The 23794-nt window shown below is 51.3% G+C and overlaps 1 pseudogene; it reads left to right on the forward strand.

Annotated features, from left to right (window-relative positions):
* Positions 1-384: 384 nt before the first annotated feature.
* On the forward strand, positions 385-17029 carry LOC125107012 (suppressor of cytokine signaling 5-like; annotated as a pseudogene).
* The last annotated feature ends 6765 nt before the right edge of the window (positions 17030-23794 follow it).

Here is a 23794-nt window from a genome sequence, read left to right on the forward strand (position 1 = left end):
CATTGGGAAGGACTCTTCCTCCCCAGGAGCCTTCTGGTGAGAAGGAAGTATTATTTAACCGACATTGTGTTGGGAGGGGAAACACGGGGTCCCTGGAACTCAGCCAGCCTCCTGCCTTCAGGCTGTTTGGCTTTGTTTGTTTTTTTGGCCTTTTTTTTTTTTCCTTTTTCTACGGGCTAATTGTTCTCATTAAATCTTTTTGTCCTGTTTTGTTTTTTACGAGGCTGACAATGCTGCACGGTGCTCGGGCGCTGCTTCCTGTGTTTCTGCCCCAGCACAGGCCTCCGTGGGGCCTTGCTTCCTGTTGTGAGCAGTCACCATGACGACTCAAGGCCCTGGTGGGCTCCATGGGTTTGTGGGGGGGAGCTTGGGGGGGCGGCTAACATGGTTGACATCACCGGGTAAGGAGGCAAGGGTCCTGTCCGGAGGGGGTTGAATGGGGGCCGGGCAGGCAGTGGCGGGAGCCTGGTGCATTGCTGAGGGGTGACTCACAGCCTGGGAAGGGGAAGAATGCCCTCACATTCTTTTGGGAGGTAAACAAGGTCAGGGAGTGCGGCTGGGATCCTGTTTACCTGACCCTGGCCCCCCGGGGGACCAGGAACCAGTGCAGGACAGCACACTGGAACAGAACCAGCCAGACCTCGGGGCTAAGGGAACAGGAGGCAAGGCCAGGAGAAGGTGAGGGGCCAGTGGTTCTAGCCCAGACACCCTTCAAGAGGGTTGGTGGGAACCAAGGCAAGACTGGGATTCAAATTACAGCTCTGCTAAGTGATAGTTCTGTGCCTTTGAGCAGGTCACCTGGACCACCTCCCCAGCCTCGGTTTACCCTCTTTCTCATGGGCTAATCCCCCTGTGTCGATGGCTATGTTCTCCAGTCCCATGGGGGCTGGCACGGGGTGGCCCAGGGGCTGGGCACAGCCTAATGTTCTGCAGGCCTCTCTGTCCCCCACCTGCCAACAGACCTCCGTCCAGGGCTAGGCACTCCAGACTCTTGGGCCAGCAGAGGAGGGCTGCACTGCACCCTCGGGGTGATGCCCCCACGGTGCAGCCCCGCTGAAGGGCCAGGGACAAGCTGGGCTCAGGAAGGAGGAGGTGGGTGCACGGCGGCAGAGGTCGAGGCTCCTGCAAAGTCACAGGGCTGGAGTCAGGGCAGCTCAGGCTCTCCCCGCAATCACTGCATCTCCCTCCAGTCTTCCAAAGAGCCCCACTTCCTATTCCTGAACCCCCCGAGTGACAGCTTCCCCCGCTCACCACAACAGGTCTGGAGGAGCCCCTCCTGAGCCATGGAGATGTACCCCTGTCAAACTCTGGGATTCACTGGTGCTGGGATCCTTGGAGAACAGCCAGGGAGAGGCCTAGAGCAGACCTTCCAGCCCTCGTGTCTCAGAGACAAGCCTCCATTGCAAAACAGACCAGCTGTCAAGAGGAAGGGGCTGCCTTTCGGCAACACGCCCCCCAACCCCTGCAGTTGCCAGGGGGGCGGCACCAGGAGATGGTTCCTAGCAGCCACAGTGGCATTGAGGCCACCTAGCCTCATGGCTGAGAGTAAGGACGTCAGCGTCAGGCTGGCCTGGATCAAATCCGGCTTTGCCACTTGCCAGCTGGGGCGCTCAGGCAAGTTCCTCAGCCCCTCTGAGCCTCAACTTCCTGATCTGGAAAACAGCCTCTCCCAGGGTTTGCTGTGAGATTTAGTGAGCGAATACACATGAGAGACTTAGCACATAGTAGGTCCTCAGCATCATCCTGAACCCACACAGACCCACTGCGTCCTGCCCTGCAGTGCCAGAGCCCTGGGTTCCCTCGGCCCCGGTGCCTACCCCAGGGCAGGAGCCATGCTCAGCACATGCCCTGAGGTTTTCCCATAAGGGGGTTGGACTTGGGCTTCCCTTGACGGGGAATATCCTGTTCTGGGAGTGGGGGGAGGAAGAGGAGCGGGAAGGACGCAGCCGCTCCACATTCCTGGCATTCTTGGCGACAGCCCCATCCAGCTGCCTTGAGCTGCCACTGCCGGGCACTGGCCCAGGTCCAGGCTGTCTTGGCATGACAAGACTGCCTCCCACTTAGGGTACCCCTTGGGCTAGGGGTACTAGGGGACCCCTCTGGTCCCAGTCCCACTCACCCCATGCCGTCCCAGAAGCAGACAAACCCCCACTCTGTAAAGAGAGGTTTGGAGGGTCTGGGGACAGTCGTGTCAACAGGAGAGGGGTTCAGCTTTTGGTTCTACCTTCTGGGGTCCCCCCCAGCCTGCTCCCCTCCCCCCAGGGAAGCTCTGGAGAGTAGCCAGAGGACAGAGGTGGATGGGTGAAGAGGGGAGAGGGAGAGGGTGCCTGGCTTCCAGCCTCTTGTGGCTGGGACAGTCATTTTCCTTCTCTGAGACTCAGTTTCTCCATCTACAAAAGGGGAGGGCTGGCTCCCTCCTTTAAGCAACCTCAGCCCTGCTACACTGTGGTGTCGTGAGTGAGTGATCACTGCGGAGAGCCTCTTCCCCTGACCAAGGACAGAAACCCAGTTGGTCCCTGCCTGGAGCCTGGCCTAATGCAGGTTAAGTGGGTTTCACTGTTGACCGGGGACCACCTGCTGCTCCATCCGCAAAGGTCCCCAGGCTTCTGAGACCCAGAGAACCGGAAACAACACAGTCCCAGGGTGGTCTCGCTCCAGACCCTCCTCCCTGGATAAGTCTTGGGGGTCCTAGGAGGGAAATAACTCGTCCAATATCCCAGGCCCACTTAGCCGGGCTGAGCTGACTCGGGACCTCCCGCATTTGCAGCTCCTCCCAAAGCCACCCAGAGCTGAGTTCATTCATTTCCATGTTTCCCTGCAAACAGCCTCTGCTTTCAGACCGTGAGAGCGGGAGTAGTCTGGGAAGGAGCCCAAGAGGGCAGATCCCCAGGGGTCCACGTCAGAAATCTCCTCTCCTGGGGAGACTAATCCTGTGAGCAGGTGACCCCAGACACAGGCACCCCCTCTGCTCCCTGACTGCTCTCTGCAGCTGGGGGGGCTCGGCAGAGTCACACGAGCCCAGCAGGGAAGGCACAGCGGCTGCTCTGGGGTGGCATCTCTGGGGTCCTGCCTGGGTGCCCGTCTCCCTCCCCTTCTCCTCTCCTGCGGCTCAAGAGCCACCCCAAGCCCCTCGGCCCCATCCTAGAGCCTCTCCACTGCCCTTGATGCCCACTGCAGAGATCAAGAGCTCACTCTGACTCTTGGGACAGAGACTGGGGAACCTGGTCCAGGCCACTTGGGGAGGCAGAAAAAGCTCTTTGCCCAAGTTAGGAGTCAGAAGACATCCCTACGCTTGGACCTCAGCCCTTGCATGACTGCTGGAGAGTTGGATAAGGTGGCCCCTCCGGGCCAGTCCCACTGAGACCCGAAGCGGTCCCGGGATTCTGAGATTCAAATTCCCATGCCCCACCCCTCCCTGCTTATCCTTGACTGCATTAAACAGAGGAAGCCCCATTCTGTCACCTGCCCTTGCCCGGGACCTGCCCCTCACAGTGCAGCCAGGGTCCTGCTCCCAACAACCCCACCTTCCCCATCCCTCGATCCCCCTGACAGCCCAGACACCCCCGAAGCCATTGCCGCCACGTGGCCGGGGCCCCTGTCTGTTTCCTGCCTGCTCGTCCTGTGTGTGTGTCTGTCCTGACATCTGTCTGTCTGAGGGACCACAAAAGGAAAAGGCTGGAACACACCCTGCTGGGTCCACGTGACCAGTGCACTCCTCACCCCCGCTGGGAAATCACCGCCATTGTGGTGACTGGGAGCCACGCGAGTGTGCGCCGGCGTGTCTGCGGGCGTGGTGCGTGCGTGTGGCGGGGGAGGATGACACGAGGTGTGTGTCAGGATTTTGTGTGTGTGGAATAATTGGTGAAATGAATTATGATAAACTGAGCGGAATGGGTGGAGTACTAGGCAACCATTAAATATGATGCCTTTGAAGAATCGTGATGACATAAAAAATTGTCACAATTTAAGAGTTCGTTAAAAAAAAAAAGTGCACCCAAAAGAAGAAGTAGAAGCGAATACAGCAACCGCTAATAATTGTTATCTCTAGATTGCTAGATTATGAGCAATCTTGTCTTTCCTTTATACTCTTGGCTATTTTCAACATTTTCTGCAAGGCGCACTTGTTTTTAACTAGAAAAAGGAAAAAGAGGTAATAAAAAAATAAATTAAAGAGGAAGCAGAGGGGCGCCTGGGTGGCTCAGTGGGTTGAGCCGCTGCCTTCGGCTCAGGTCATGATCTCAGGGTCCTGGGATCGAGTCCCGCATCGGGCTCTCTGCTCAGCAGGGAGCCTGCTTCCCTCTCTCTCTCTCTCTGCCTGCCTCTCTGTCTACTTGTGATCTCTGTCAAATAAATAAATAAAATCTTTAAAAAAAAAAAAGAGGAAGCAGAAAACAAACATGATTTAAGATAGAAAGAAATGAAGGCCTAGTGGAAAATGTTAAGTATAAAATAAAACCAAATATTCAACTCAAGACAGCGAACGCTGAGGGAGAACCTACTTGGTACCAAGGCTCTGCTGAGTGTGGAGTTATGGAAATGCTCAAGATGTAGCCCTCCCTGGTGACAGCACGGTCTATCAGGAGGGTGGGACAATCACCAGTCACCGATAACATAGACACAGATACACTGCAGTTCCCCCCCCCCCAGCCCCAGAAGGCACCAGAGAAAGAGAGAAAGTGACAGGTTAATCAGGAGGGTTTCAGGGAGGAGGTGACTTTTTAAAAAATATTTATTTATTTGAGTCGGGAAGGAGTAAAGGGAGAGAGAGAGTCCTCAAGCAGATTCCCACTAAGCACGGAGCCAAACTCGGGGCTTGATCCCAGGACCCTGAGATCATGACCTGAGCAGAAATCAAGAGTCAGCCACTTGACCGACTGAGACTCCAGGGCTTCAGGGAGGGCACGCAGCAATGGAGGGAAGCACAGTGGTGGCCAGAAGACCACCCTTTGTCTGGAGCAGGCGTGACACACAGGCAGCAGTTCACCCCAAGTCTGCGGTGCTGGGTTGAGCTCTGGGTTCAGAGCTTCCGAAGCTAAGTGGGCACTCACAGGGAAAAAAGGCAAGGATTGATTAGCAATTCATTCAAGAACTAGTTGAAGACCTACTATGTGCCACACACCATCTGGGGAATCCTGCAGTGCAGCTTCCAGCCCAATGGAGGGAAACAGGCAATTGAACAATTAAGGAATAAAAGATCCGACATGCTGGATGGTAAGAGGCACTACGAGGAAGGACGAGGCCAGGGCAGGCGGGGGTTGATTCTATGTGATAGTGGGGCATCTGATGGGAGGAAAAAGGAAGTGAGGTGTGGAATCTTGAGGAGGAGAGCTTCAGAAAAGGGGAGGGGGACAGCGCATGCAGGGCCCCAGGGGAACACAGGGAACACGAGGTCAGAGGGGGACCCGTAGTTCCGTGTGGGGCTGTGGTGGGGACCTGGGCTTTTCCTCCAAGCAACAGCAGGAGCCTTAGTGGGGGAGGGCTGAACAGAGAAGTGCACAAACTGACTTGAGCTATAGTAAACCTGCTCTGTGGCAGCCTGGGTGGGGGCCAGGGAGGGGCAGAGAGAGGTGAGGGCGCCAGGCTGGGCTGGCAGTGTGGGGGTGGGGACAAGGAATGGGAATCTCAGTGTATTCTGAAGCCGGGAGTAATGGTGCTTGCAGATTCCAAGACGTGTGTCCCAGCTTTTGGGAGGACGAGGCAGCGACAAGTGAGGGAACAGAGGCAGCAGGCACTGAGGCTCTATGGACAATGGCTGGGAACCCCAGGGACGAACCTGAGACATCCACCCGGTGTAGCAGAGCAAGCAGCCAGACCTGGGAGTCTGAAGTCCAGGTCCCAGCTGGGGACACACATTTGGGGGTCATTGCATTGTGAATGGCAATTAACCCACTAAATAGGAGATCCCCCCGGGGAAGGGATGGACGCAAAGAGGAGGTCCAAGGATTGAGCCCCGGGCTCTCCCAACCACTTATTCTTTGGGGAGAAGGGAGGGGACCAGCAGAGGAGCCAGGGAAGGGGTGCTCAAGAGAGGAGTGGGACAAACACGGTTCCTGCAGAGAGGTGGGTGCGAGCCTGGTGGGAGAGGCTTCGGCTAGCAACAGTGGAGAGAAACTCAGAAAGGCGAGTCAGGACAACTCTTCTCAGGAGCCTAGCCATACAGGCGAGCCTCAATGGTGTCCCAAAACCCAAGCAAGAGGCTCAGAGGCCCCACAGGTCATCCTCCCACGACCCACCCCAGCAGTGGCCGAGGGGCCACTGTTTACTGGAGGGGGGGGGACGGTGGCCAGAGCTCTCGGTCTGGGCTGGTGTCCACATACAGGTGCTCAGGGCCGGTCAATGTGCGGGTGGAGCCAAGGGTCAGAAAAGAGAGGGACCTGGGCGGAGACCAGTGCCAGGGCCAGGTGCCAGGTCATGGCCAAGGCTGGCCCCCCAAGTGCCGCCGTGTTCCAGGAGTGGGAGAATTCTGAATCCAAACTCTTCATTGAGAAGATTGACTTCTCGGGGCGCCTGGGTGGCTCAGTGGGTTGGGGCCTCTGCCTTCAGCTCAGGTCATGATCCCAGGGACCTGGGATCGAGCCCCGCATCGGGCTCTCTGCTCAGCAGGGAGCCTGCTTCCTCCTCTCTCTGCCTGCCTCTCTGCCTACTTGTGGTCTCTGTCTGTCAAATAGGTAGGTAAAATCTTTAAAAAAAAAAAAAAAAAAAAAAGATCGACTTCTCCCTCTCTGTCTTCTCTGCACTGGGGAGCGGCTCTTCTGGCACAGGCCCGCATCCACTGAAAATGGATGCCTGGGCCAAGCCGGCCGCCACCGCCTTCTTGGTCAGGAGAGCAGCTCTCAGCTGGTGAGCCCATCACTGTCTGCGGCGGTGCTAAAACCACCAGAGACACCGGCTGATGAGAGCCTAGCAGCTTGGCCCTCCCAAAGGCCATGGCGCTCCTGTGCCTGCTGGTGGACTTTCTCCTCCTCTTTGCCACAGGAAGGAGCCATGTCCACCTCCCATAGGTCTCGTCTGCCCTGTATATTCTTCTCCTATGCCTCCCCAGGCAGACCAGGAAAAGTGCTTGACTCAGGGTTTGACAGAGGGAAGACAATACTGTATGAACAAGGAAAAAAAATAAGATCTGCTTCTCATGGAGAAAGAGCCTCTATTTGACTTCACACGTGTTTCACGTGGTTATGCCACTTGGATATTGACTTTCAGTACGCAGACTTCCATCTGGCCCCTGGCCCCAGAGCCTGCCAGTGTTAGGGTTCTCCTGGAGCGGACAGCATGAGTGGTGGGGTGAAGACAGGGTTGTCTTTTGGTTTGGTTCAGGTTTTGTTTGGTTTCTAAGATGGGACAAAAACTAGCATTCCCTCCCAAAGAGTGAACCCAGGGAGGGGAAGCCCATGGAGCAGTTTGAGTGCAGACTGAGGGAGGGCTGGGGGTCCAGTGCACGCGCACGTGTGTAGGATCGCCTCGATGTGGAGACTCACAGGTACCCCACCCATGACACTAGCTGGGAAGGCAGCCTGAGCAGGTGCAGGGCCCAGCAGGAGGGTGGGTGGAGCACGTGGATGTTCTCCCATGATTCCTTCTGCTATTTCAGTGCATAAGGAGCGTCACCGTAGGCTACAAATAAGGGCAGAGGGCCCTGGAGGTTTGCAGAGGGAGGAGGTTTGAAAGAGCCCTTGTGTATGGAAGGGGAGCTAGGGGACCTGAGAAATATAACTGCTCTGCCCAACAGCATGCTGGCAGATGCATTCTACCAAGAGGGCCACAGCAACATCTTGAATCCCACAAGCCCTTCTAGAACCTTCCACTCTCCCACTAATGAGCAGAATATAATTCCCCATCCCCTTGAACCTGGGCAGGTTGGTGACTCAGTTCTTGGCAATGAATGCAGTGCAAGTGAGCTGCCACACTTCTGAAGCGACACGGGAAACACTCACATCGTGTAGGACACTCCCACTGGAGCCCTGGGCCGCCATGTTGTGAGGAAGCCCAAACCAGCTCATCAAGAGAGACCACAAGGGAAAGCTCTGAGGTCACAGAGAGGGAGAGATGTCCTGCCAGTCCCAGATGCTTCAGCCCCAGCCACCACGTGACTGCCACTCTCTGAAACCCTGAACAACCCAGCTGAGCCCCACGCAACTCCATGACCCCCAGAATCCACAAGAGATGATAAAATCATAGTTGTCTTAAGCCTTTACTTTATGACCCAGAACAAACACTAAGGGCCAACTTGAGACTTATGGTCGTGAAATTCAGGTCACCCTCCCTCCCTTGGCCTGATGGCACTCAACACATTTCTGCAGGGACAGAAACACAGTGGCCCCCAGCTTCCATCCATGCCTCCAGGGAGGAGCAGAGGATGAAGAGGAAATGTCAAGGGCATTGGGTCCTGGATGTCAGGCTAAGGTGTTTGAACCTGACCTTGGTTCAGGGTCTGGAGGCTACTGAGAGCACACCCAATTAGAGGTATTTACCTTCCGTGCACCTGCCGGGCCCTCTCTGGTTTTATCAATACAGAACACAGCCTCTATCCTCAGATGAAGCAGGATGGGGGAAGACAGGAGCCTTCCCAGAGGCCTGGGGACACGGCAGGCTGGGTCTTCAGCCTTTCCCATCTGAGGTACACAGACAGTGGAGTAGGGAAGGGCTGAAGGGAACCTCGTTTTCCCCATCTGGAAAATCCACTCGAGGCCTCTAAGTGGTGTTCTGCTTCTGAGATTGAAGGTGCCACAGGGACATGTTTCCATGGGAACCTTGTCTGCACTGCCCTGGGCTCCATCCATTGAGCCGGACAGGTAGGAAGAGGAGGCCTGGCCATCATTACGCTGTAGGCCTTGTTTGGGATTTTTAGGGTCCAAGTCACAGAAAACCCCACTCAAGGTGACTTTGAAAACTAAAATCTGTGGGCTGTGTAGTATAGTGAAAAGCACACGAGTATTTGAGGTTTCAAGCAAAGCTGGACCCAGCCTGCAAACAGGGTGACAGGACCTGGTTTCTCTGCCTCCATCTCTTGGCTCTATGTTCTGGCTCCTGTCCCATGCTGGCTCTCCCTTGGGGCTCTCAGTCTGGCTCCCAGTTGGGTCTGGGTCTACCTTGTCTTCACAGCCTGCAGAGAGAGAGAGCTTAAGTAGAGGAGAGCTTAAGTAGAGGAGCTTAAGTAGAGGTCTCTGCTCTGATTGGATGGTTTGGGTCACGTGTCCATCCCTGAGCCAATCACAGTAGCCATGAGATGCCCTATCGTAATTGTTTAAATCAATCAGGGCCCACCTGGGGCAGAGACCGCGTCTACCCCTGGAAACATGGGGTCCTATCCCGAGGCAGTGGAGGGAATGGGTGCCAGAGAAGGAACCACTCAGCGTCTGTTACAGTAGGACAGATTCACGAGACTCACGATCAAAAGACGAGGACCCGAGGCATGTCCCTCTGCCCGCCTAGCAGGACCTCCTGGAGAGGGCGCACTCTGTCAGAGAGGAAGTGGTTGAGCGCAGGAAAGGGGGGAATCTCCTATCAAGGCTATTTCCAGTACCATCTGCCCATCTGGCCAGCCTGGAGCCCCGGGATGGGGACGGCCACCGTTGGCCAGAACCCAGGGCCTGCCTGGGACACTTGGGCAGCTGGGGACTGAGTAAGCTGGGAAAAGTGCAGGCTGGAGAGGGCTGGGGCGGGGGAGCCATCAGACTCTTCCCTAACGCCAAAAAAGGGAACAGGAAAGGTCAGCTTAGGCTCCAGAAGGGATCCAAACAAGTAGCGTGACAAAAGCAGACAGCCCTGTCTGGGCTCAGCTCGGCTGGGTCTTTCCATACCTTGCTCACCCAAGAACCCAGGGAGCAAGGCTGGGCAGGGATTACCCCATTGCTCAGATGGGGAGGCCGAGGCTCTGAGAAATGTAGCTCACCCAAGGTCACTCAGAGAGGTGGGGAAAAGGCAGAATATGAACCTGAGCTCTCTCAGGCCAGCCTCCTCCCCCTACCCTCCTTCCCGTAGCTCAGCTCTGAATCAGGCCCATCCCACACACAGTAATGTGAGGGTGAGGCCATGGGTTGTGGGAGGGACGTTCAATCCCCCCATAGCCCCTACTGTCTGCCAGGCAGGAAGATAGAGAAAAGGAGGCTGCAGGGTCCAACTGGCCCAAGTTCAAGTCCACCCTCTAGCCACGCTTGCTGTGTGAATGTGGGCAAGTCAGTATATTCAGTACGAAATGAAGAAATGAACACTTCCCTTAGAAATCGTGGGGAGGAATGACTGACATCACGTATGTATAGCAGCTAGCACAGTGCAGCCAGTGGTGAGTGTTATATTCCTCCTCCCATCATGGAAGGAGTTTGTAAGGTTTAATTACAATATCATAGCAGAAATGCTGTGATCTGCTGAGCCCAGTGCTGCAAGATGGAGCCCGCGGAACTCTTCCAAGTAAACACTGAGAAACAGAATGGGGGTGGGACTTTGGTGAGAAATTAACCTGCAGTACAGACTCAGGGTTCCTCGCTTTCTGGGAGAGTCAGGCCCAATTCCAGCGTTGTCCCTCGCTGCTGGGCAGAAGTCCAGACACAACAGAATCTGTTTCCATCCTTTCCCTGGGGACTGAGGACCCGAGCAGGACTTTCATCCCCTGAGCCTGGACTCAGCAGGGGTGAGGAGGCTGCAGACACAGGGGGCATTGTCTGCCCTGGCGGGGTTAGATCCCACCGCTGCCAACCCCTCCAGGGCACAGGGTCTCCATGGACCAGCCCAGCCATGCGGGGTTGGGGGGAGGTGGTGTTTGTCCCCCAGTTGCCACTGGAGACCCAGATTCTACCACTGGACACTCTGTCCAGTGTCCCGACGGTGACCCCAGAGCATCCCGGACGAGCAGGCTTGGGTGGGGCCTCGGAGGACAAAGCCGCCTTTCGCCGCGGGCAGCTGGGTGGGCAGAGTGTGGCAGCTCGTCAGCCAGCCAGCGAGACCTGGAAGTGAGCCTCGCAGCCCCTCCCCCACACTCCATCACCATTCACGTCTTGTTTATGTCATGACACGATATGACAGATGTTGCTTGTCAATTGTGCTGCTGAAGTCTCTCTAGACCCTGGCCCCTGCCATCCAACTGCACAGCCGCTGCCCTGGTCAGCTCCTCCACGGCACCCCCTCCTTCCTGGGGTCTCACAGTCTGTCCTTCCCTCTCAGCCAAGGGGAGCTTTTAGCAATGCAGTTCAACCACATCAGTCCCTGGTGTCACGTCCAGTGAGTATCTGCAAAACATACAACTCATTTCCAACATATGTAAAGAACTCCTACAAATCAATAAGAAAAAGAGAGGCAGGAAGTGAAAAGGAGCAGGAGACTTTGAGCAGAGCCTTCACAGCAAAGGTTCTGCAAGTAACCTATGAGTTCACAAAAACATCATTAATCATCAGGGCAATGCAAAATGAAACTACAACGAGGTATCACTGCACACCCACCCAAACTGCTAAAAGGAAAAGTATAGAAACTATCAAGTGTTGGCAAGGATGTGGAACAACTGGGACTTCCCAGAACACTGGTGCAAAAGGGAGGGTATCTGATACAAGCTCTTGGGAAAGTGGTTTGGCATTGTTTCCCCTCTACCCAGCAATCCCACCCTTGGGTTTATGTTTAACAGAAATGCATGTAGACGGCCATTGAAAGACATGGACAAGATCATTCGTTGCAGTTTTATTCACAGTGGCCAAAGGCCAGAAATAACCCGGATATCCATCAACAGTGGAAGGGAGGAAAAATCAATGAGGGACAAGTACGGCAGCCACATGGACACATCACAAAAAGTGTTGAGAGGCAGAAATTGGACACGACGGTGGCGTCCGCACCGTGGGATTCCATTTATGTGAACTTCAGAAACAGACAGAATTGAACAAGTCAAGATGGTGGTTACCTTTGTGGGGAAAGGAGGCACAGTGCCTGGGGTGGAGGGAGCAAAGGGGGATTTCTTGGATGCTGATGATGTCCTGTTTTTTGATCTAGGCACTGGTTATGCTGGTGTGTTTAGGAAAACTTATCCAGCTGGACACTGAGTGATGCAGGCATTTTTCTTTACATAGTTTGCTCTTCAATAAAAAGTTAAAAAAAAAATTCCTCCACCTACACGGTCCAAAGTCCCCCATGGTGGTTCCTAGCAACTTACTCTCCGTCCCCAGGACACGCCATGCAGTTCTCTGTGCCTGGAACTCCCTGATCCAGTTGGCAAACATTCTGCTCTGGGATTGCCACCACCACCAGGAAGCCCTCCCTCCCGGCCCCAGACAGAGGCGGTTTCTCTGTCCTCAGAGAGCCATGGGCACCTTCATTTCGGCCCTTATTCTTCTGATGGTCAAGCCACAGCATTTACCAAACTCTTGTTATGTGTCAGGCACATAACACTTTGGATAAACAGTCATAAATAATAGGTTACACTAATAAAAATTAAATGATTGCAGAAATAGACACTGACAAATCACATGTATGCTGGAGAGGGAAGTCCAGGAAGTCAGTGGAGAATAATGCGGGGTGGGGGGTGCTGCGGTGGGGGGCGGTTTGGGGGGGTTACAGTGGGGAGTCTCTAGGCTGAGGGCACCCTGCAGACTGAGGGCTCTAACCCGTGGCTGTCTGAGGGGGGTATATCTACATCCGTGACTTCTCATCTCAGTCCCCAGGAGCGTGGCACAGGGTGGGAACCATTAGGTGTCTGGGAGGATTTTAGGGATGAATGAGGGACTGACTGTATGTTGAGAGGCAAGGGTTTGGGGGCCTCCAGGACACCCGGATTCCCCTTTACAAATGCGCACCTCCAGCTGGAGAGTCAATATCGGAAATAAAACTTGGGGTTCCCGGAAGCACAGACCCCACCAACGCCAGCAGTAAGCGTGCAGAGGCCTGGGCCGATCATTCCTTCCTTGGTTGGTTCTCACAATTGGTAAATATTAACTGAGTATGAATTGCGTGCCAGGCTCTACAGGAGGGGCTGTTCCCTTCACTGCTCATTCATTTCCATTTCCCAGGGACTATTTCAACTTCTGGGATTTCTGGGGGTTTAAGTCTCTCCCTGCTTCTGGATGCTTCCTCATCCCGTACCCCAGTCCCTATGCACTGGACCAGGCAGGACTCTCCCGCAATCACCAGCGGAAATCCCAGGGAACCTTGGGTTATACTGCCTGCCTGGCTGTTCACAAGCCCAAACATGATTTAGAGGGCGGTGGTTCACCTCACCAAAATACTGTCTGCTTTACCAGAGAATTCCCAGTGCTATAATCGTCTTCCCCATGGGATGTCCCAGACACTGGTGGCAGGAGCACGAGCAGGTACTGTCCTCGCAGAAGCAAGTTAGGACAGCGTGTGCCCCCCGAGAGACAGCCAGCCCTCCCCTTGGGGTAATGCTGGGAGTGCGTTACAACCCAGCCCTCCAGGGACCACGCCCGAGAAGTTTCCCGAGACCCTGCTTGCAGCAATTGTGAAGTGAAGGCAACCGGGCATCCCTCACCAGGGAAATGGGTGAGGAATGTGGGGGATGCAGGTGGAGGGGAGAAGACTTAGCCCATCTGTAAAACAACATGGGTCAAACCCAAAGACCTGGTTTTGAGGGGAAAAAAAAGGAAATAAAATGGGGCGTCAGACATGATCTCACTGGTGTGAACTTAAAATGGATATACACACTTCCCCAAAGCTGCCTGCTTGACGAGGGTATGTATTTATTTAAGAATATACCGTGGGGCACATGGGTGGCGCCCTGGGTGGGTTAAAGCCTCTGCCTTCGGCTCAGGTCACGATCCAGGATCCTGGGATCGAGCCCCACATCTGGCTCTCTGCTCAGCGGGGAGCCTGCTTCCTCCTCTCTCTCTGCTTGACTCTCTGCCTACTTGTGATCTCCATCTGTCAAATAAATACATAAAATCTTAAAAAATAAAAACAAAAAACAAAACAAAAAGAACATATCATGACTACATTTGAAGAGGAGTCTTTGGAGGGAGGGGAATAGGATTTGGTTCAGGGATGAGGGGAGATCCACATACACACACACACACACACACACACACACACACACTTTGTATAAAATTTTTAAAGGCCCTACATGGACAGTGAAAGCATATGAAGAACAAAAGATTTTAGTTAACGGAACAATCTCCACTTGACATAAAAAGTAAAATTATATTTAAACTGGACTGCTTCTGAAAAGAAGTAGAAGATGTACTTTTTCTTATTCCTCCCACTAAGTGCAACTAAAACCCTAATCACAGTATATAAAACAAGCCCGAGGAGGCTCTGAAGGGAGGCGAGAAGAAGGCAGATTAGCTAGGTATCACAGGACCCGAGAAACAACACAGCGATGAGTTTCTGTTGTTGGAATTTTTTTTTTTTAATTTGTCTCATATAGCTCAGACTTGAAGCTCAAGAAGCCAGCAATCTGGAAATGCCAAGGGGATTGGATATTCACACACACACCCCAAAAAAAACCAACAAAGCCTACTCTATCTAGCCAAAGAACCAGAAAAGAGGCAGCTAGCAAGACAGAAAAATTTTACACAATAATTGGTATACTCCGGCCAAACCCTTCAGAAAAATCTGTGGCCCCATCCGTGCCAGCAAGACCACGTGGGAAACCTAGACTTCTCCCTTCAGCAGTGTATAAGGTGCTCCAATCTCCCTGCCGGGATGCTATCGGAGAAAGGCCAAGAAGGGGGCTGGGACTTCTAACCCTATTTGGCACAAATGAGGTAGTTCCCCCACTTCCCTACTCCAGAGGCATCCCGGACAACTAGCTAAAGCAGAAGGCTGCACAAGATACAGAGTCTCATCACATAATGCCCAAAATATCCAGGTCTCGCTAGAAAACCACTCGTCAAGCCAAAAGCCAGGAAGATCTCAAGCCGAATGAGCAAAGATGCCCACACCAAGATAAGCGAAGTGTTACGAACACATCTGAAACCAATGAAAACAAAAGTCTCAGCCAAGAGACAAAAGATATAAACATTTAAAATACCATTTACAATTGCTCAAATAAAATAAAATGCTGAGGTGTAAATCTAAAAAAACACGTCCACGGGGCTTGGCATGCTGAAAACTCACGGAAAACGGATGAAAGAAATCAACAAAGGCAAAGACATGGAAAGACATACTATGTTCGTGAAGATGACTCAGCAGAGTAAAATGTCAATTTTCCCCAAATTGGCATATGGACTTAATACAATTCCTGTTAAAACTCCAGCAAAATGTTTTGAGGATAGAGATAGACAAGATTATTCTAAAACTGGTATGGAGGGGAGGTATTTTCCATTCAGGTGAGAACTGGGGGGAGGGGAAAAGGTGAAGAGGGGAAGGGGGTGCAGAAGCATCTGGCAGAGTTGAGGTCCCGGAGCCCCCGGCTTAGTCCAGAGGAAGCGAGACTGTGCTTGTCTGGTCAGTCGAAAAGGACAGACGGGACCTTCTTCCTGGCCTCAGGTGCCCCCAGGTGAGGCCCTCCCATGTGCCCAAACTGATCTTATAATCAACAGATAAAGTGGGGAAAATGCAGAATCACTTTAAACACAGGTGTCAGAATCTCTTTGGTCACGAGGGAGGGGGCAGATGTGGACACGAAGTCCAACAGATGTTTATCTGTACTCAGCTTCCTAACAACAAACCAGCCCCTTAGGGGAAAACCTTACCTTGCAACTGAGATTAAGCCCTTCCAAGAATTCTTTAAGGAGAACCCAAAACTGTGCCACCGAAATTGCTAAATTGTTGAAGTAAGCACTGAAAAGGGTAATGATTTGTGTCACCCCAGGAAAGAGACTTGCAAGAAGAGATCCGTACTCTGGACATGCTCCATGGGGTGGGAAGAGAAAACATTCCTGTTCTACAAAGACATAGAGTTCATTAGATGCTGATAAAAAGTTGGGTAGAACTCTACGGACTTCAAAGGAGAGAGCGGCAGTATGGTGTAAGCTCTGTCCTCGATGTGGACAGGTGTCCGCAGAGCCGTGGGAAGGCACTCTCTGAGACAGAGTTTGCAGGACCCTGTGAGCTTGTGTTTCCTCATGAGAACTTACAGCCAGCAGTCCAAACCCTCTTCTCTAATAAAAAAAAAATTTTTTTAAATACATGTTTCTGAATTAAGGCTTGAGAAATGCCCATTTCCTGCTGTCTCAGATGTAGCTCCCCAATGGCATTTGATTAAACAGCACAGAGCCCCTCATGAGCCCACACTCAACTTTTTTGATCTATTCAATCCATCATTGCTTTGTACAGGAGATGAAGAAGATAGGCTTCAAGAGGGAAGATCTTTAGTATCGAAGAGGGGGTTGACCCTCCTCCCAAGGCACAAAGACACACATTTGAAGGCACCGCACAGGTTAACCCGTTATGTAAATTGGGACCAAAGTCATCTCCTGGAATGACTGAAGTAAATGGGGACATTACTGCGATTCTAGAAGATAACCATGACTCAGAAGAGGACAGTCACTCTGTGCCTGCAGTCACGTAGGCAGAAGCCACGTCAGGTGTCTGGAGACAGCCATGTCCACGTTAGCAGACAGGGGGTTGGAAAGTCCATCCGCAAATTGATTACAGGCACTGCCACGTGCCGACTCGCTTTGGATTCGAGGGAACCCCTGTTCCTGGGGAGAGATGGACCGTTACGAAGCAGAAGCCTTCCATGAAGGGAAACTGAAGGCAGCTTCTTACACCTTCCACGCAAGAGGACGACCTCTTGCGACCACAGAACCTCCGTGAGCTTCTGTGAACTGAACACTGGAGTCCCAAGTGCAGTCTGGGTGCCGGTCACCCGTGTATATTTCAGGCCTCCACCGTAACAGGACTCTGGGGACGTTATGCAGATCCCAGTTCTTGCATGTTTTTTGAACCATTGCTTACTCCATCCCTAAATAGGACTTTCCCTTTCAGCCTGCCATATATCTGCTGGGCAGTGGTCTGTGGGTGCCCTGCGTGTGATGGAACTGATGGCTCCCTTTACCATTCATGCCGCAGGATTTTTTGAAAGAGTGTCATTATGCCCAAACAGTTAAGAGTTCACTGGTTAGAACGAGAACCAGTCAAGGCAAAGAATGCCCCCTAAGGGCATTAACTTGATCTGCTTTTGTGTGCATCAGACCGTGTGCTATTACATAGCAAGGACGCGTAACCCAAAAACATAGGGTTTTTCCAGTACAGTGTATAGGCTTAGTGTTAGTATCTGTCAGGTGCGATCTGCTGTTACTTACTCAGATATATGTGGGGCCCATTGAGACAACAGAAGACAGAGTGTTCAGTAAGGCTGCAAAAACATTTTTTTGTCGATTGAGCAGTTTGGTTTTTAATGACGGTTGTAATTGAGTGAAACAACTCTGGGGCATTTGCTGTGAATAATTCTATTTCTTTTTTTTTTTTAAAGATTTTATTTATTTCTTAAGAGAGAGCATAAGCAGGGGGGAGGGGCAGAGGGAGTGGGAGAAGCAGACTCCCCACTGGGCAGGGAGCCCAGGACTCCGAGATTATGACCTGAGCCAAGGGCAGGCACTTCACCAACGGACCCACCCACATGCCCCAAAGAATTCTATTTCTTACTAAAGAACAAATTATTACTATTGGATGAGTATTTCAACCGTATAGCTAATCTTTGAAATTGTTATTTTTTTTGAAGAATTTTTCTACAGCCTTCCAACAGTAGCGCTGTTTGTAGTTACTATAAATCAAGCTTTGGAAGTCCAAAAGATAAAGACTGAGAAAAAAAGAAAAATGCAATTTCCTGGCCACAAGGGCACAGTGAAGTTCACTGAAGTGTTGAATTTGGAGTCAGTCTCGTGTGTCTTCTGCAAAAGGTACTGTTCAGTAAACCAGGTTTCCTAGATAGTTGCTCCTAAAAATTCAGGCTTATAAAGCTGGTAGTAGAATTTTATCCCAAGGCCTTAGGTATTAATTTTTTTGAATGAGTGCTTTAACTTAAAACACACTGGGAAGAGCTGCAATGTGGTCCTGTGTGTGATTTTTTTAGGTTAGTACGTGCAGTCTACTCATTGATGAAAGCTGGATCTTTTCCTGTGCCCGTGATGCGTTTGTGAACCATGAAGAAAGTGAGACTAGAAGATGCCCAGACAAGTCCGATGGTAAGAGCAGTGGTTGCCGACGTTGAGATGATTGTTAAACCGCGATGAACAGTTTGGATGGCAGGATATAGCTCTTAGCTGTAAACTCTCATAGCTGAATTGCTTAAGTACAGTTTGTACAATTTCAGGGCAGTTAATTTCTAATGGAAAATCTGAAACTCACATTGCAGGCTTAAAAGATACTGTGCAACCATTGAATCTATAAATAACTTCACTTAGCCCCTTTTGGTCACTTAGAATAGTATGAAATACTACTTCAGTGAGCTATTTTGGAAGTGACGCCAAGTGCTAGTGTTTGCTTCTGAGTATCGAACTGAATTTACAGTTCTGTCCCAGACATTTTGCACTCGTCGAATCCATTCTTGTGTCTTTTTGTTAATGTGCTCTGGACCACCGGTCAGTACTCCTTGGTTTCCTTACCCTGCTGTGACAGAAAGTTCTTTTACAAGCTGTTGGCTACTGCCAAGGCTACAAAAAGGAAAAGCTGTATTTGTAGGCAACATTAACTGTTTGACTGCTAATGTATGTTTCTTCTTGCTGTGGCTTGTTATGGCTTCTTTTTTTTTTTTTTAAAGATTTTTTATTTATTTATTTGACAGACAGAGATCACAAGTAGTCAGAGAGGCAGGCAGAGAGAGAGAGAGGAGGAAGCAGGCTCCCCGCTCGATCCCAGGACCCTGAGATCATGACCTGAGCTGAAAGCAGAGGCTTTAACCTACTGAGCCACCCAGGCACCCCATGGCTGCTTTTTTGTGCTAATAAAGTATGTTTGACATAAAAAATAAAATAAAATAAATAAAACTGATATGGAAAAGCAAAGGAACCAGAATCATTGGAACAATTTTGAAAAGGAAGGAGAGGATCCAGTCCATGGGCTGTATCAAAAACCTGATATCTAAAGCAGGTAAGACGTCTTACATACTTACAGTAAGAAGGACTGTGTGATATTGGCAGAGCAAGTGACACAGAGATCAGTGGGAGGAATTGGAGCACCCGGAAACAGACCACACAAATATTTGCATTACAATATGCAAAAGCAATTTGAGGGAGGAAAGGCAGACCTTTAAGCAAATGGTGTGGGAGCAGTTAAACATCCATAGGTAAAAACAAAACAAAACAAAACAAACAAAAAACCACAAAGACCCTCAACCTAAGTCATACCTTACACAAAAATCAATCCAAATAGACCAGAGGCTTAAATGTGGAAGGTAAAACTAGAAAACTTTTAGAAAAAACTTGGGGAAAAAAATTAATTAAAAAAAAAAAGAAAGAAAAAAACTTGGGGATCTAGTGCTAAGCAACCAGAGCTCATAGTGAGACCAAAAGCATGAGCCATAAAGGGAAAGATTGATGAATCGGACTTCATCAAAATTTAAAACTCTTCCTTCATGAAAAAGATTTATTTCTTCATTGGGGGGAAGCAGAGAGGGAGAGAGAATCTCAAATGGACCAAGCAGACCCCCTTCCCCCAAGCGCAGAGCCCAACCCCGGGCTCAGCCTCACCACCCTGAGATCATAATCTGGAGTTGAAATCAAGAGTGGGATGCTTACCTGCCTGAGTCACCCAGGCTCTCCCATGGAGGAGTCTCTTAAAAAGCTGAAGAGCCAAGGGGCACCTGGGTGGCTCAGCTGGTAGGGTGACTGCCTTCGGCTCAGGTGATGATCCTGGAGCCCTAGGATGGAGTCCCAGGATCAAGTCCTGCATCGGGCTCCCTGCTCAGCAAGGAGTCTGCTTCTCCCTCTGACCTTCTCCCTTCTCATGCTTTCTCTTTCTCTCTCTCTCTCAAGTAAATAAATAAATTCTTAAAAAAAAAAAAAAAAAAAGGCTGAAGAGCCGAAAGCTCTTGATTTTGGCTTGGGTCATGATCTCGGGGCCATGAGATTGAGTCCTGCGATGGCCCACACTCAGAGGGCAGGCTGCTCAGGATTCTCTTCCTCTGTCCCTCCCCCTGCGCTTGCTCACTCTCTGAGTGAGGTCTCTGTCTCTAAAACACATAAATAAATCATGAAGAAAAAAATAAAAAGCTGAAGAGAGACTACAGACTGGGAGGAAATATTTGCATACCACTTCTCTGACCAAGGACCAGTGTCTAGAACCCATGAGAACGCTCAAAATTCAACAGCGAAAAGAAAAAAGAAAAAAATCCAGTTAGAAAATAGGCAAAACACATGAAGAGACATTTCACTGAAGAGGATATGCAGATGGCAGATAAGCTCATGCAAATATGTTCAACATCATTAACCAGGAGTGAAATGCAAATTAGACCCCAATGAGCTATCACTCCACAGCGATCAGAATGGCTTAAATTAAAAAATGGTGACAAGACCAAATGTTGGCGAGCATGCAGAGAAACCCATCACTCACAAACTGCTGGTGGGAACATGAAAAGGTACAGCAACTCCGGAAAATAGTTCGGCAGTTTCTTTAAAAATTAAACATGCAACTCCCGTTCAACCCAGCAATTGCGCTCCTGGGCATTCGTCCCAGAGAAATGAAGGCTTATGCTCACACCAAAACCTATACAGGGATGCTTATAGCAACTGTATTCATAATAGCCAAAATCTGGAAACAAACCAGATGTCCTTCGGCAAATGAATAGCTAAATAAATTGCGTATATCCATTTCATGGGAGACGAACGACTCAGTGACAAAAATGAACAAGTGACCCACACAGCAACCTGGATGGCTCTCCAGAGGTTATGCTGAGTCAGAAATACCAACCCCAAAAAGTTACATACTGTATGATTCCATTTATATAACATTCTTGGAATGACAAATTGCAAAAATGGGGAAGAGATCAGTTTTGGGGGGAGGGGTGTTAGGGAGGGGGCGGGGATTGAAGGGAAGTGGGCGTGGCCATTTAAAAGGCAACAGGAGGATCCCTGTGGCCATGGAAGCGTTTAGTATCTTGGCTGCATCGCGTGAACATCCTGGTTGTGATATTGTACTATATAGTCTTGCAAGATGTTCCCAGTGGGGGAAAACAGAGAAAGGGTACAGGGGAACTCTCTGCATTATTTCTTTAAATTGCATGTGAATCAACAGTTATCTCAAAATAAAAGAAAACTTTCAGGGGTGCCTGGGTGGCTCAGTAGGGGAAGCATCTGTGGGATCGAGCCCCGCGCCCATGGTCGGGCCCCCTGCTCAGCGGGGAGCCTGCTTCTCCCCACCCTGCCCCCCACTCCCCTTGTGCTTGTGCTCTGTCAAATAAATAAATAAAATCTTTTTTTTAAATTTTGTTTTAAAGTTAAATTTGCAAAAGACATTAGCCAGAATCACCACCCTCTTCACCTCCTGAGCCCACACTGCATGAGACCTGGGGCTGACGTCCCGTTTCCGGGGACTGAGCTGCTATGGAATGTCCAGCTGTGGCCAGGGAACCAGGGCACCAGCCCCACAGCCATCACCACCGAGGTAACCTAGAGAGGGGAGCGGGGACCAGATGCTCGCAGCAGGCAACAGTCGTTTCCCATGTTGACAAGAAGGGAAATGTGGATACCAGAAAAGATGAACTGGTCAGCTAGACATAAACCGTGGCAGACCTCCAGGATGGACAAAGACGGGGATGGTGTGCAAGGACGAAGGAGGAATAACTAAAGTGCCCGAGACAGCGCGGGTTCTCCGAGGGAGAGTCATGGGGGCTGGCCAGAGGCTTGGGTTTGTCCAGGCCAACTGGCTGGGGACTCCGAGGAAAAGCCAAGGACCCTACATGTGGAAAGAGGACACAGCCACGGTGCCTCTCAGACAGCCTCAGTCTTCCCTAAGACAGGGAAGTGGGGCGGGGCTGGGGGGCGTGGCCACTGGTGGAGTAAGTGGGCGGATTTGCGGATGGTTGTGAAGCGCAGCGCATACCGGTCCACGTGGGACCACTCGCGTGCTTCTGTTACTGATCATCACTAGAAAACGCCTGGGTCTGCGAGTTGCTTTGGGTTTCTTAGCAGTGTCTCTCTGTCCTTTCTGTCGCTGTGCCCCTGCCCGCCCGCGGCTCCACCCCCATCCCAACCACTTCCAGAATTCTCCTTTCCCAAACCTTTCCTAGAGCTAGACAGGACCTCAAAGGATTGTCTGGTGCTGCCTTGAGATCCCGAAGGACACATGGCCTGCCCCTGTTCTACAGTCCAGGGAGCTGTCACTTCGAGACAGGACCTGGTTACCCTATTACACAGGAGGCCAGGATCAGAACTCAGGCATCCGACTCTCTGCCCAACTTCACTTGGTCAGGATTGGGGAAAAAGAAAGCTCCCACTGCACCCGGAGAAAGGATGGTTAGAGTCCCCGGCCCCAGCACCTCTCTCCATCCCCCACAGCCGCACCCTGGCTCAGTCACGTTCAGCCAACAATGCACAGTGAGAGCCTGCTGTATGCCAGGCACGGCTACAGACTCAGAAAATAGCAGTGAGCAAAGCAGACACAGACACCCTTGCCCTCTTGGGCTCAGATTCCCACCTGCACCTCTGGCCTCTCCACCCATCCTCTACCCTTCATCCGTGGCCATTCGAGACTCCTGGAGACACACGGGGCATTGTCGCCTGCAGGCCTGTGGGCTTGGGTTCCTCTTTGTGAAACACCTATATTGAATTTTGAGGTTATTTCCAAATAGATCCATATACAGTCACTGAATGGTATGTTGCGTTATGTTAATTTGATCAATGTAAGATATCTAAAATAGCACAAATTTGCTAACCCTATTTAGGTATTTCTTCATGCTTTCAATATAACCAAAAGCCTCAACAAAATGGAAGTTTCCAGGCCTCTCTGGACCTGCATGAGGTTCAGGGACACCAGCCTGATCGGTCCCACATCCTCCCCTGCCATAGGCCCCTGTTCCTCCCAGTATGCTCCTTTCTAGAATGGGGAGGAAAAAAATACTGTTCCGTGAGCAAGAGGGCTAGGGTTCGAGTCCTGACCCCACTGATTACCTATAAGACTTTGAGTCTGTTTCCTCTCCCTTGGTGGCTTCAGTTTCCCCATCTGTGAAATGGAAACAGGATGATGACCTTCACAGTCCCTTTCAATACCAAACGTATGATCTCCCCAACTGACCTTCAGCTCCCCAATGTCTGTATCCCTCCCCAACTCATGGTCCTCGCGTGCACACAGTAGGTCATCAGGAAACAGAGGCAGGACGCACTTTCCAGGTCGCCGACCCTGTGGCCATCAGGACCTGGTCCTAGAGCAAGCGGGTTTTCTCTGGGAGCTCTGGCCACCTTCATGGCTCCTGGGCCAGGACCCCTGAACCACAGGCAGGAGCTGTGTGACCCCATCACACCGTTCTGGTTCAGGGCGCACCCAGAAGATTCACAACCGGCTCGGGACCAGGAACTCTGCTGAGCTGACCCCGAGGTTTCCCTTCTAAACCCTCCTCCGTTCTTGCCTTTCCCAGTGTGGCTCTTGGACCCACAGAGCTGGCATCACCTGGGGTTTGTTAGAACACAGAGAACCCAAGTTGGTGCTTGGAGTTGAAGTACTCCTCCTGAGTCCTCACATACCGTCTGTGTCCTTGTCCGCCCTGGAGGTCTGCCAGGGATTCTGTCCAGCTGTCCAGTTTATATTTTCTGGTATCTACATTTCCCTTCTTGTCAACATGTGAAACATTTGTCTGCTGACAGCGTCTGGCTCCAATCCCCTCAGAGGTGACGGCTGTGGTTCTGATGCTCCGGCCGAGGCAGAGGCTGCTTTCTGACAAAGCCCCTAGGGGATTCTCCCACACATTTAAGGTTCGAGAAGTGTCGGTTCA

Source organism: Lutra lutra, chromosome 8 (genome assembly GCF_902655055.1).
Source record: "Lutra lutra chromosome 8, mLutLut1.2, whole genome shotgun sequence".
Lineage (NCBI taxonomy): Eukaryota > Metazoa > Chordata > Mammalia > Carnivora > Mustelidae > Lutra > Lutra lutra.